At 36.7% G+C, this 12,939-nt stretch overlaps 1 protein-coding gene across 6 annotated transcripts in view; it reads right to left on the bottom strand.

Annotated features, from left to right (window-relative positions):
• Nucleotides 1-11,790, bottom strand: part of LOC129280146 (protein 4.1-like) — an 82,284-nt gene extending 70,494 nt beyond the window's left edge. For all 6 annotated transcript variants that reach the window (XM_064112306.1, XM_064112312.1, XM_064112314.1 and 3 more), the window contains exon 1: nt 11,514-11,790. The gene's annotated coding sequence lies outside the window, so the exon portion shown is untranslated. The remainder of the gene's footprint in view (nt 1-11,513) is intronic.
• Between the last annotated feature and the right edge of the window lie 1,149 nt (nt 11,791-12,939).

The following is a 12,939-nucleotide window of genomic DNA, read 5'->3' as shown; positions in this document are numbered from 1 at the left end:
AGTTATTAGCATTTCAAGTTTTGGATTTGTGACGTCATCCATTTCAATTTTCAATGGTTCTTGATGACTTATTTTTGTTTTCTTTTTATCAATGGAAAATGATTTGTCTATTGATATAATAAAGGTACAGTAAAAGCCTTGTCATTGATTTTTTTACCATACGATACATGTACATGTATGTACTGTAGGAAAACTCCTCACATATGACGTAGAAAATCAAATAATTAAATTCTACAAACTTTTTTATTCTTTGATGGATTTTTCTCAAACCTTCAGCAATATTTTTTTATTATTCTTTCTGGTATTTTTACAATAAACTTTTTGTCAGGGTGAACTTCCCCTTCAATACACTTGAGCACCCAGCCGCACTCTACATACATGTACCTGTACGAGTATGTACAGTGTACTATAAGCAATGCAATGCATGCTATCATGTTCTTTGTGAGTCAATAGAATGACCACAATCAATTAAGGACCTTAATAAGAAAAGAAACTCTTAAACCTTGTTGACAATAAGCAAGGTGCTTGATGACTAGTGATTATCACACCACTGAGTGAAAGTACAATAGATGGATTACATCATCAATGACCACAAGTCAACTCATCTCTCAAGTGATTGACTGTCTTTGAGGCTGTTCTCACTATGTTCCTAAAACTAGTTTACTGGAAACTAGTTTAGTGGAAACTAGTTTAACGCGTAGTGAGAACAGTCAAAGCGGTCTTGGAAGCGATCTTCCAAACCAGTTTGGGAAACCACCTCGCGATGTAGTTTTCAAGATCGCTTTGCCTCGTTAAACTGGTTTTAGCGTAAGTGAGGACACAACCGTTCTTCGGGAAGCAATCTTCGCACATTTTGAGCGCGCTATTCCACACGACAGGTGTAGAATGCCTATGCTGCGGTTTTGAATTTCGCGCGAAACGTGTCACCCCACTGAGAGCATTTCCATAGCAACAAGAGCGCTTTACGTGAAGTGATTTTGAAAACCACTTTCGTGTGATCAAGTGGGAACGCTAGCAAAGCGATCTTCCAAAGTGGTTTCCTGAATCGGTTTCCAGTAAACTAGTTTTAGAAAGCACAATGAGAACGGCCTCTTTGGAACTCACGGAGAGAAACCTTCAGTTTTAATAAATACTGTCATGAGATTCAACTAGACTGCCTCAAAGAATTCAATTCAATATTTATTTCATATTGCAACCATGTGTGCATTTCGCATTAAAATGGTCGTCAATTGTACAGGCCTAAATTTTACATTTACATGTACATACATGTAGTTAGTTATTACAAGAATAGTACAATTATTGAGGGCAAGATACATGAATGTATTTTCACTACCATGGACAGTATTTTCAATTTCAGGAAAGCACACAGATTATAATAAAACAGGATTATAGGCTTTTATAAAATTTCATATATATATAGGCCTACATGTAAATTACCCATGGCATTCAAATTCCTATACATCTCAGTACGTTTGTTTGCCTGAATGCAAAGAAAACTTTACCCCCTAATCCTATTCTCATAAATTAATGAAACATTTCCACATCATTTGTTTGTTTTGCAAAGGTGTTTAACAGCATTCCTTAAATATTTATACGAGTATGTCAATAAATTTTATGTGATGAATACATGGTACAGACATCTAGAACTCCCAGTTCCCTGGTGCAGAATAAACATAATCAGCACATGACACTGGCACCGGTCCGATAGTCCCAGACCGGTAAAAATTGCTGTCAGACCAGTAACTTTTAAAAAATTGCCAGATTTACTGGTCCAACATGACCATTAAAAATATATCAAACTGATACAATTGATACTTTATTCTCTTTCATAAATCATTAAAATGGCTCTGGCATCTCAAAAAATGGCTTTCTAAAATTGGGAATGGTTCTCATGAATTACATGTAAAGTATGTTGTGTGTGTGTGTGTACTTTAATAAATGCAGCCCTGTTTTGTATTTTTTTTTTTTACTTGACAGCAAAATAAACTCAGTCTCTTTTCATATAATTCTTCTTCTTTTTTTTTTACCAGTAAATTTTACGTTCAGACCAGTAAAAAATGGAAAAACTGGGTATCTCCTGGTCCGAAATTAAAGGGATGGTCCAGGCTGGAGAAATTTATATCTCAATAAATAAGAGTAAAATTCACAAAGCAAAATGCTGAAAATTTGATCAAAATTGGATAACAAATAACAAAGTTATTGAATTTTAAAGATTTGCATTATTCCAGTGAAAGTTCTAGGCATGTCTTTATGAATATTCATTAGGTGGGCTGATGATGTCATATCCCCACTTGTTCTTTTGTATTTTATTCTATGAAATTAGGTTTATTCAAAAATTTTCTACCAAGATGAAGAACTAAAACAATTGGATTGACAACTGATTAAGTGCATTATTTATGGCTGCAACTTATTTCATCATAATGGAGACACATCATTTACATGATACATAATGAAACATTTATGATTTCATGTATAAATAACATAAGGAAAAAGGAAAGTGGGGATGTGGCATCATCAGCCCACCTAATGAATATTCATGACGATGTGCATATAACTGTTTTCACAAAATATTGATAAACTTTCAAATTCAATAACTTCGTCATTTTCAGCATTTTGCTCTGTGAATTTCACTCTATTTATTTACATGTAGATATGAATATTTTCAGTCCGAACCATCTTAAACAGGTTTAGACCAGAAGGAAAAATGGGTTAGTGTGGAGCCCCGACATAATCAAAGCACACTTGGTTGGACAGAGCCACAGAGGGAATGCTGCTCAGTCACAGCTATGGTGATAAATCTTTGATTTGGTAAAGTACATAATTTGAAGAGGTTACCCACCCTTGTATACCCAAAACAAATGTTTGTGGGGTGACTCATAGCGTCTCTTTCATACGGACATCACGTTGATGATACCAGATGATAAAGCATCAATACAGACAGAGTATATGAAGCCAAACTTGATTGATTGATCAACATATTGTGTAATTTCTACATGTAGATTAATTGATTGAGTGATTTTTAAATGGCTATGACCAATTCAGTCACATACATGTATATGTAAAAGTAAAGTGGTCAACAATACAACCCAACGTGACGAGGGACAAATATAAAGCTTCCAGCTTTATGTCTCTACATCCAAGTAAATCCAAGTAAAGTATTAGTAAGTAATACATATGTGTGATCTGACAGTCTGATTTTTACAATAGCAGATAAGAAAGCAACAGTACAGATAAGACTATGACCCCAAAATATAGAGATAGTGAATGATTGTGGGTCTAATTTCTACAATTGTTTGCACTGATTGCCCAATGATACCCCCATGATTGCCAACACCCCTCCCCCCATTGATTTTGCCCCATAATCCATGTCAATATTATGACTATCAATTTGAAACCATGATTGATTGATTGATCAACTGATCGTGCAAATGACTGATTGATTTAAACAAATTAATCATTCACTCAGTCAGTCATTATTCATTGCTCATTTGATCAATATTAAAGTCAATATAATGATTCTCAATAACCAACTGATTCACGCCAATCATGTGTGACTTGGAAGGGACTGATTTCTTATATCATTTGATCTCACAGTCTGACCATATACCTCCCCATAGGTGCTTATTCATGTTGGTTAAATTTTATCACATCTGCAGGCCTGATAGTTCATTATATTTGTTTCATAAAAATACTGTTGATGACAACTTATTTTGATTTTAAAGACTTCCTCTATAAACACTCTCTGTAACTAGTACATGAACATGTACACTGTAGATTTCAAACTTCCACTTCAGAGCTCTTTACCAAGACGCCTTTCGAATGCAAAGCTATTTTTTTCTGCTACAATGTCAAAATTGGGACATCTGTTTCACAATTGTAACAGACAGCAGGGGTGCAGACATAATACCACACAGTTCAAGGGGGGAAAAAACAATACAGCTGCAACAAGTCCATAGAACTGTGCTTTAAAAAAATTTGTCTGCACGATTTGCACGATTACCTCTACACAAAACCTCTACACACATGTCCCCAACCGCAATGCTTCATACAATGCCTATGTTGTACACAATGTTGAGCATGCATGTTCTACTAAAATGCTCAAGAACAAATAGCAAGGAAACCTCAATGTCGAGATACATGTACATGTAGATCACTTTTGTGTGGTTTTATTTTTTCCCCATTTTTACACAGAGGCCTGCTGAGCATGAAATAGGAGAGAAACCTTGGGAAAACAATACAAAATCAATGCCATGGCAACAACACACTCTTTTCATAAAAACACATAGTCTACATAACTCAGACCTTTCATCAATTATCAGAGACATTCTGATTTTTTTTTACTTTCAACAGCCTGAATTAATGACATACATGTATTCATAATTACCTTCAAACAAAAAAAGTCACTTGGTGCTGGAACAGATTAGATTTGTAAAAAATGGTGCAATACATGAGAAAAATATTTCATTGGGACACTTGTTTTAGGCTGCCGTCATCTCAAGCGAGCATTTCCACACATGCTTGCTGTTTAACAAAACATTAAAAAACACTTCACTTTCCCTATAAAACAATTCTTTGTTTGAAATATGTTGATAGAGCATTCTTTTCAACACCATACATGTACATGAAACACCATATTTTATTAACTGTGAAAATATTTCGTGAATTGCCCTATTGAAAGGAAAATATGTGATCATAATTTATCTGCAGTGATACAGTACTTGTGCATGAATCATTATATTAGCTGCATTCTGTACTTAAAACACCAAATATCAAACTTACAGAAATGTTTTTTTTTTCTTTTGTTAGTAATTCTAATGACTTTTTGTATACTTGTTTATGTTGAACATGAGAGCAAGAGCGTCTAATGCACACATGTAGCTGGCATTTTGCAATGAAAAGCTAGACCTCAGCCCAATACGTACATGTATGTAGTATGCATTTCTTTTTACTGATAATCCATAATGAATATGGACGTGAGTAATCACGTAGCCCTGGGCTGTGCAGGAGACTACAGCAGCATGCATCCATGTGTTGTATGAGTCATAGTATTTCATTGACTGGGCTCGCTTTCACCACTCTCTGCGTTCCCACACTTGAGTCGCTTTCAAGGGAAATCAGAGCAGTAAGTTGCTAATTGATAGGTATCTCTTTAGCTCCCAGATTGGGTATGGAAAAGGTCTGATGCAGTAGAGAAGGTTGTGGCAAGGCTATTGCGGTATTATGCATCACATGTCCTTGTGTGGTTTGTGTGTGAAACGATGAGAGCAGCTAAACAAAGCCTATCTGTATGAAAATGATGCCCTGGATAAACTGTATTGGGCATTGTCAGCATGCAAGCCTGTGTACAGTGAATATTGTCTGCATTTATTTTTTTAATACACTGTAGACTGTGTTTTGAAATATCCATGGTCTATGATATCACTTGAACATTAATACATACTTGTAGATCTACATGTAGCTTGGTTTAATGAATAAGAGAAAGATTGAAAAAATATATAAAAACATCATGGAAATTATTGATTATTTACTTTGTTAATGTATGCTTTGTATACTTTTTTTTCCAATAATCTTTTTGGTGTCTCCCCCTCTCCCTCCTTCGTTTCCAATTCACTGACTCACTTCCAATACCCACTACATGTACATGTAGGCCTACCAATGAAAGTGAAATAGCAGCAGCCCCTTTGTCACATGTCTGACACCTCGCCAACCTCAAAATCAGGTCAACTATTTGCTAATTCCCAAAGACACCTGATACACCTCTTAACACCCTATTCGCACTGCCAGACAAGTCACACAAATTTGAGGGTTTCTGGACTTAAAGCTGTGCATCTTTTATTTTATCGAAAGCAGGTCAAGTAAAAGTGCACAAAGTAGGCCTATTTATTATTTTAACAAACAGAGTACAATAGGTTCCAAGACATTTGCTCAAGCAACAATTGTTCCACTCTACATGTAAATTCCATACACTACATGTAATCAAATGACCGACTTCTCAACCTGGGTTCAACACTATACCCTACCCTAACCCTGGACGAAATTAAGCCTGGAGCAATTGTCGCAGGAGAAAATATTGTGCCACCACAATGTAGACCTAGTCTGGCCCACATGAGTGCACTACATGTAGATCTCCCCCACCCCCCCCCCCCCCGATACCTTCTATTCAGACGTGCACTCTATTCAAACAGCATGCAAAGAAGAGCACATACATGTACGTGTAAATATGAAGGCTTGTTTGGGCTTTCTTTGTTTTTTTTTCAGATTTTGTCTTTCCCTAAAATTAGACATATCAACTGCATTTGTCTTTGGATGCTTCCCACTGTGTGAAATGGAAATCCCTCTCACTCTAACGAGGGCTTCGTGAAACAATTGAAATACAGAGAGATACCTGCACACATGCAAAAAACCTTTATTGAATATATGAGAGTTGAGACATAATGCTTCAATATCAATTGGCTTTCACGATGCTCTCTGTGGGACGATATTACCTTTAGACTTCATATCCTACATGTACATTCAACACCAGTGGGAGATGGAACTCTTATGGGCGATTCCATGCTGTACAACGTTAAAATTCATACAAAGCAAATACTAAAAAGCATCTTCTCTCTCCGCGCCATCAACATCAGCGCAGTTCCTGCTCGGTTGGCTCCCTCTGTGGGATGTTGGGGAGTATACCCAAATAGGAAGACAAGACATTTTTACTGTTTTACATCTTTTTGACTTGAAAATAAAAGAATATTTTCTTGATTAATGGTGATCCTCGCGTAGCACCAGAAGAGGAACAAGAAGCAAGAGTTACTTGACTCAATTTAATATCCTTTGGGGCCTTTACAACCGTGTCGTACATGTACGAGATAAAAAAAATTAACAGAAAAAACAAAGAGAAAAACAAGAAAAACATGGAATCAATATTTGATCATAATTCACAGCTTTAAAATGCATGTTCACATTGGCACATTTGGAGTGTCCTGTCTGTCACAAAGCATACAGGCATAAAGCCATCTGTATGGCAGTGTGAACACACGTAGGCAGTCATGCCATGTGTGTGAGGTATTAATGAGATTGGACCTCATCTCGCCAGAAGGCTGGATGATTGTATTATTAGAAGGATGTGTGATACGCTATTACCCTGATAACATTACTGCCATGAGGGAGATTGAAACCAGTTAGGATTCTTTAAACTTAAAAGCAACATGTACATCTTTTGCTGTTTACAACTTTTGATGCATATACATGTACATCTCAATGACAGTATGTGTACGTAAACAACAGTACAATTACTACAAAGTAAACCGATTTATTCAGAGAATGAAATGAAACATACATGTATACACATACATAGGCCAACAGGATACAATGCAAGCTACCAACCATCAATCTCTGACACATTCCTATCAATACCAGAATTACAAGTACTGTACATGTAATGTTGACAGGTACAGTTTTCTGAAACTATTTTGCAGTGCTTTTAGAATGATTTACCATGTGAGTCAAAGAATGCTGGCTGGTACATGTAGCTGGGACAGTACAGCAACATGCCAATCAAAATCTGTTCTGGAAAACAGAATTTCTTCTTTCAATATACAATGTATGGACAACATTTTATCTGTGATTATGGTATCCCATATTAAAGGAGAAAGCTCCTTGCATCATTCAGTGTTCATTGCATGGACTGCTTACATTCCATTGCAGCTCTAGTGCATAGGTCAATTAAACATCACATGCTATAAACCCTCCACACTACAGCCCTCATTCAATAATACGTGTATACCGCTGAACTTGAAGATAGGGCAATGTAGACAAATCATACCTAATTGTTGAGCAAAGCCTCTATACATGTATCTAAATGTACATGTACTGTAGGACTACAGGCAAAATGTATGGACTGTTATTATTACCCTGGTTACCCAGGGTAATTGGCTGGGTTGGCAATTTCCAGGAAAATTTCCCACCACATGGGAAATACTGGGGAAAAACCTGTAAATGATGGGAAGTACGATAAGATGTACATTGTACAGGGAGGTATTAAAAGGGAAATGCTACAATATGCTTGAGAAACACCTGGACAATACCAAAAAATATTCAAGAAGTAGATTCCCTAGATTTTGTAGTAATGTCCCTTCAATTCCACTTAGTATTTCCCATTTTCCTAAAAAAATATTATCCAGGCAGTATTTACCAGTTACCACCAATATTTACCACTCTGGCCCACCTGGTGTGCATGAATATATATTTGTTGAAATTCATCAAAACATATACATTACATACTTAATAAAAAATAAAAAAAAGAATCTGGAAGGGGGCAATGAACATGTCCACCATCATTTTGAGGTTCATAGTCTCATTGAATATCGTAAGGCTGCAAGCATGCAACATTGCAACATCCGTGTGCACAGTGCAAAAATCCCATTCAATGTTGTTTTCACATGCATTCCTATGCTATTCAAATCCTATTGTGTCTGAGCTACTTAAATTGGAGTCTTTGGACGTCCTCGATAAATGGAGAAATACTGCGAAGCATGCTGAATGCCCTGCAGAGGTCCACACTGGCCCACCTCCTTGATTCATTAAAAGAGATTTCAAAAATATCTGTCGTGTTTTGTAGTTTCACACCTTCCCAATCACAAACATATGAATTATGGGAAGTCGATCTAGCATCAAAATATCATGCCTAAAAACTAACAGTGATTAATTTTCATCTAGTTATGAGCAAGCAACAACAAAAACTAAACACTCGCGAATGTGCATTCTTCTTGCCTCAAATCCTGGTGGCTCTGGACAAATCCCTGTAAAAACCTCTTCATCTATAATATCGTCTGAAATTACATGCAGATTTCATAATAATCAGACACACAGGCACAATGAAAACAATCCAAATATCAAAAAGCAAACCATCTTTTTTTTTATCTGAAAGGGGGTTTTATTTCATACTGTTTGTTTCATTTCTCCATTTACCATACATACATGAAGGGCTGTAATATATATTGGTTTGCAAGTGTGACTGGGTACTGTACATGTAAAGCAGTGACTTACTCCAACATATTGGCCTGTATTCTTAAGTCGGGTTTAACTTAAACTCAGGTTTAAAGTTGTGGTTTAAGTATGGATAACCAATTGTTACATAAATCACTAACAGTAGAGATATGTTTCAGCTCATTTGGCTCTCAAATCATTCATAATTGTGTAGGAATTATAAATAGATCATTGCCTTCACCATCGATGAATCAGGAAAGAGCACAGTAAGCATAAGAAACATACAAAGAAACATAACCCTAAATTTTGGTAACTTTTGCTTCCCATAATTTTAGCACAGAGTTAGACCATGGTCTAAGTTAAACCTGACTTCAGAATACGGGCCATTGAAACTTTATACCAAGCTAAGAATGTGAACCGTCCACTGGCAAGCGTCAAGAGAGGAGTCCCACTGAGACATGGTAGGTAGGGTTCAAGATACTTCTATTGTATTAGAGTTTTGTACTTTCAAACCTGAACTTGACCCGAAACAGGACGCAGACTGTGTTCACCTCAATCACCAAAATAGTTTCAAAGGATCTCTTTAACACATGGTGTACAATACATGTATACATACAGCTCATTAATAATTGTAATACTCTATGCAGCAAAGCATTCTTCCTCTGGGTTTTTTTTGGGGGGCAGGTTTTTTTTGGGGGGGCAGGGGTTTTTTTTATGAGAGAATAATGTATATAATAGAGAATTTTATACAGCTCATGTCTTCCACAAGAAATATAAAGATTGCATTAAAAATAAAGTACTGTATAAATGTTGCATACATGTACATGTATTATTATAAGTATTTACATGGCCTTTGGCATGAAACATACATGTACATGTGCAGAAAAGCAAAGGCACAATTTACAAATGATACATATTACATTCAGGACAACTTCTGAATGTAATCTAAGGATGTAGATCTATATACAAAGAAAAATAAAAGATAAAGGTCATTTGTAATTGAACAATGGAATGTCAGATAAGAGGAAATTGTCCGCGTCTAAAGAGGTGTATCCTATTTCCTATGGACATCCTGAGTTCCTGACCTACATAATATATACAATGTATCTATAGTTAAAGGTAAAAGAAAGACAATTATTTCATGAGAAAGTCTTTAACATAAATGCTAGCATATTATCATAGATCAAGTTCCGGTATATATTGAAATAGAGTCTTAACTTATCTTTGTGAAATCATGAAATCTTCTTAGCTAAAAAAACGATAATTCTGATGACCACTAACACACAAAATAATATGTGGGAAAGTGTATAAGTATTGTTTGGAAAAATACCCAAAATATCATGGAATAAAAATAACATGCTTTTTTGCTAATTTCTCAGCAATTACACTTTTTTTTCCAGAGCCATTCAGCAAATATTTTTTATTTACATGTATACCTGTACATACAAACACGTGGGTGGTCATTTTATTGTATTCTGTTCGAACTCATTTTGAGATTGTTACTACAACTGGTATTTATCTTTAACAGGAAAATTCCTACTCTTGGAGAGGTGAAAATGATTAGGCCTACTGTTTTTTTGTCAAGTCATTTTAGAAGCAAACAGGTGAATTCAGGAAGAATATTGTGGCAAAAAGTAAAATCTGCAAGATCTTTCCAGTTAGATTCCCAGAACATTTAAACAAAAAAGACATGCAACAGCGACAAACTTCATATCTGGAATGCAGAGACAGATATTCATTATAAAAAGAAATGAACAAATGGTGAAAATAATGAATTTAAGGAATTTCATATACATGTAAAGGCCTCAAAATGCAGACTTTCTCTTTAAAATCCTGGAATCATGTGTGAAATGAACAGGTGCACACTTACAGTGCAGTTGAAAATATGTGACAATATTGACCGAAAGTGAAAACTTTACTTGATTAAAAAGTTAAATCTAGACCTTTATTTATTAAGTGCAATTTAAAATAAATTTTCGGTGCGCAGACATGGGGGGGGGCCCATTCATGATTTGTGAAGTCCTTGGCAGACAAATAAAATTATCACCAGGAAAGTGATCAGAAACTGCATCAATCAACTGGATGTCAGTAGGAGGGGGCATGGACATGGTAAACAAATGTTTGGCAACGCAACGGCAGATCTTGGATTGGGCGATGGGCACTGCACTGGCACACCACTCATGCCGGTCGCTGCATTCTGACTTCTGCTACACTAATAATGGCGTGCCGTGGTACCGACTACCGGTACGAGTAAAAAACAAAACCCCGGGAACAACACTCGCCGCTACTAGTAGCGGTCAACTGCTACACATCAACATGCTGTTCAAAATTACCGCTATAATTCTTTATTATTCATGAATTGAGACCATCAATTGTCTTTTTAAGCCGATCCGAATGTATTGAAAGGAGGAGGCACTAGACTGTGCGATGACTACCACACGCATGGATTTCCCATTGGGCATTGACTTCTTTGCGATCACAAAAAAATGATAGCGAGATCACGAGATGCACGACTCGAAATTCGCCAAATTATTACTCACGTTCAGTTCTAAAAGACCTGACTGATAATCAAAATATGAATTCCTGCGGTGATGAACTGCTTTTCAGAGATATATCCGGTATAATCCACAAATTGGGCAAATTCATGTCTCAGAAGCTGTGACTTCTAACGTGAGCTAAGCTATGGAACTACTCGCAACATGCATACAGCATGCAATTCACACATGCACGTACTACACATACACACGACGAATTAAAGGCGCGCCATATGATGTGTAGCGCGCGAGCCAGGCCATGAGAGTAATGTCAACAAACTATTCTGACCGCACCTGTCTTGCCAGGGGCCAGGCAATCGCACACATTTCGTGGCGAGCAAACTCCTCCCACCGTTGAAAAATATAAATACCCTACCATTTTCACAAAACCATATTAATTCTTGTGAATCTAGATCAAATAAAAATAAATTTCAAACCTCCCACGACTATCCTATCATGACAAGCAAGTAGGACTCTCGAGAAAAAATGAAATATGTAGACCTATATTATTATTTTGCTGTGATAAGGTGCGTCGTTCTTTCTCACCCAGATGAAGTCTTCGGTGATTTTTCTTTCCATAAATTGCCTTAGTTTACGATACGCCAATATTTTTGTCTGATTCATGTTTCTCACCAATCTTGTGATTTCCCAAAGGTGCATCCACCCGATCTATTCCTCAATAATTCCTTCACCCCAGATCCAGAAACCAATCGAATACATTCGTTTTATTCTTTTATGACGTAGAAATGGAAGTTAATTGACTGACCGTTTATGGATGACCTACATGTACATCGGGGTTTGTTTACATTATGTGAGAACGTCGCGGGTTCGTGCACATTTCGCGTCGCGCACAATAACTTATAAGCGCACAATTACGATGTACGATGTTCGTTCTCGGAACTCCCGTCAAATGTCGTTGACCCCGAATGACCCAAATTAAATAAAATATTGCAGCCCGTCTGAAAGACCCGTAATTGAACTAAACAAAGTCCTAAAGGAATATTCATTCAGAATATTAAGGGGCCATTCCACAGAGAGCAAGACCGCTGAAAGACCTTTCAAAGACCATGAATTTTGGTTGATCTTTCAGAGGTCTCTCAATGAACCTACAATGGTCTTTGAGGTCTTACACGGGTCCTGACCAATCTTTCAGTGGTCTTCGTAGTCTTCAGGGGCTCCAATACTTTTTGAAACGGTTCAAAACAGTCTTACAATGGTCTTACAGGAAAATGGTCTTTCAGCAGTCTTTCAGCGGCCTTTCGATGAACTTACAAAGGTCTTTATAGTCTTTCAATGATCTTTCGGCAGTCTCTCAAGATTTTTGCGGAGATCACTGCAAGACTCATGAGAGATCATTGAAAGATCATTCAAAGATCATTGAAAGACCAGGCAAAGTCCATGGAAAGAATTCTGAAAGATCACTTGTCGCATG

Source organism: Lytechinus pictus, chromosome 17 (assembly GCF_037042905.1).
Source record: "Lytechinus pictus isolate F3 Inbred chromosome 17, Lp3.0, whole genome shotgun sequence".
NCBI lineage: Eukaryota > Metazoa > Echinodermata > Echinoidea > Temnopleuroida > Toxopneustidae > Lytechinus > Lytechinus pictus.
Note: the sequence above shows the minus strand (reverse complement) of the source record. Positions and strands in the feature narration are given on the sequence as shown.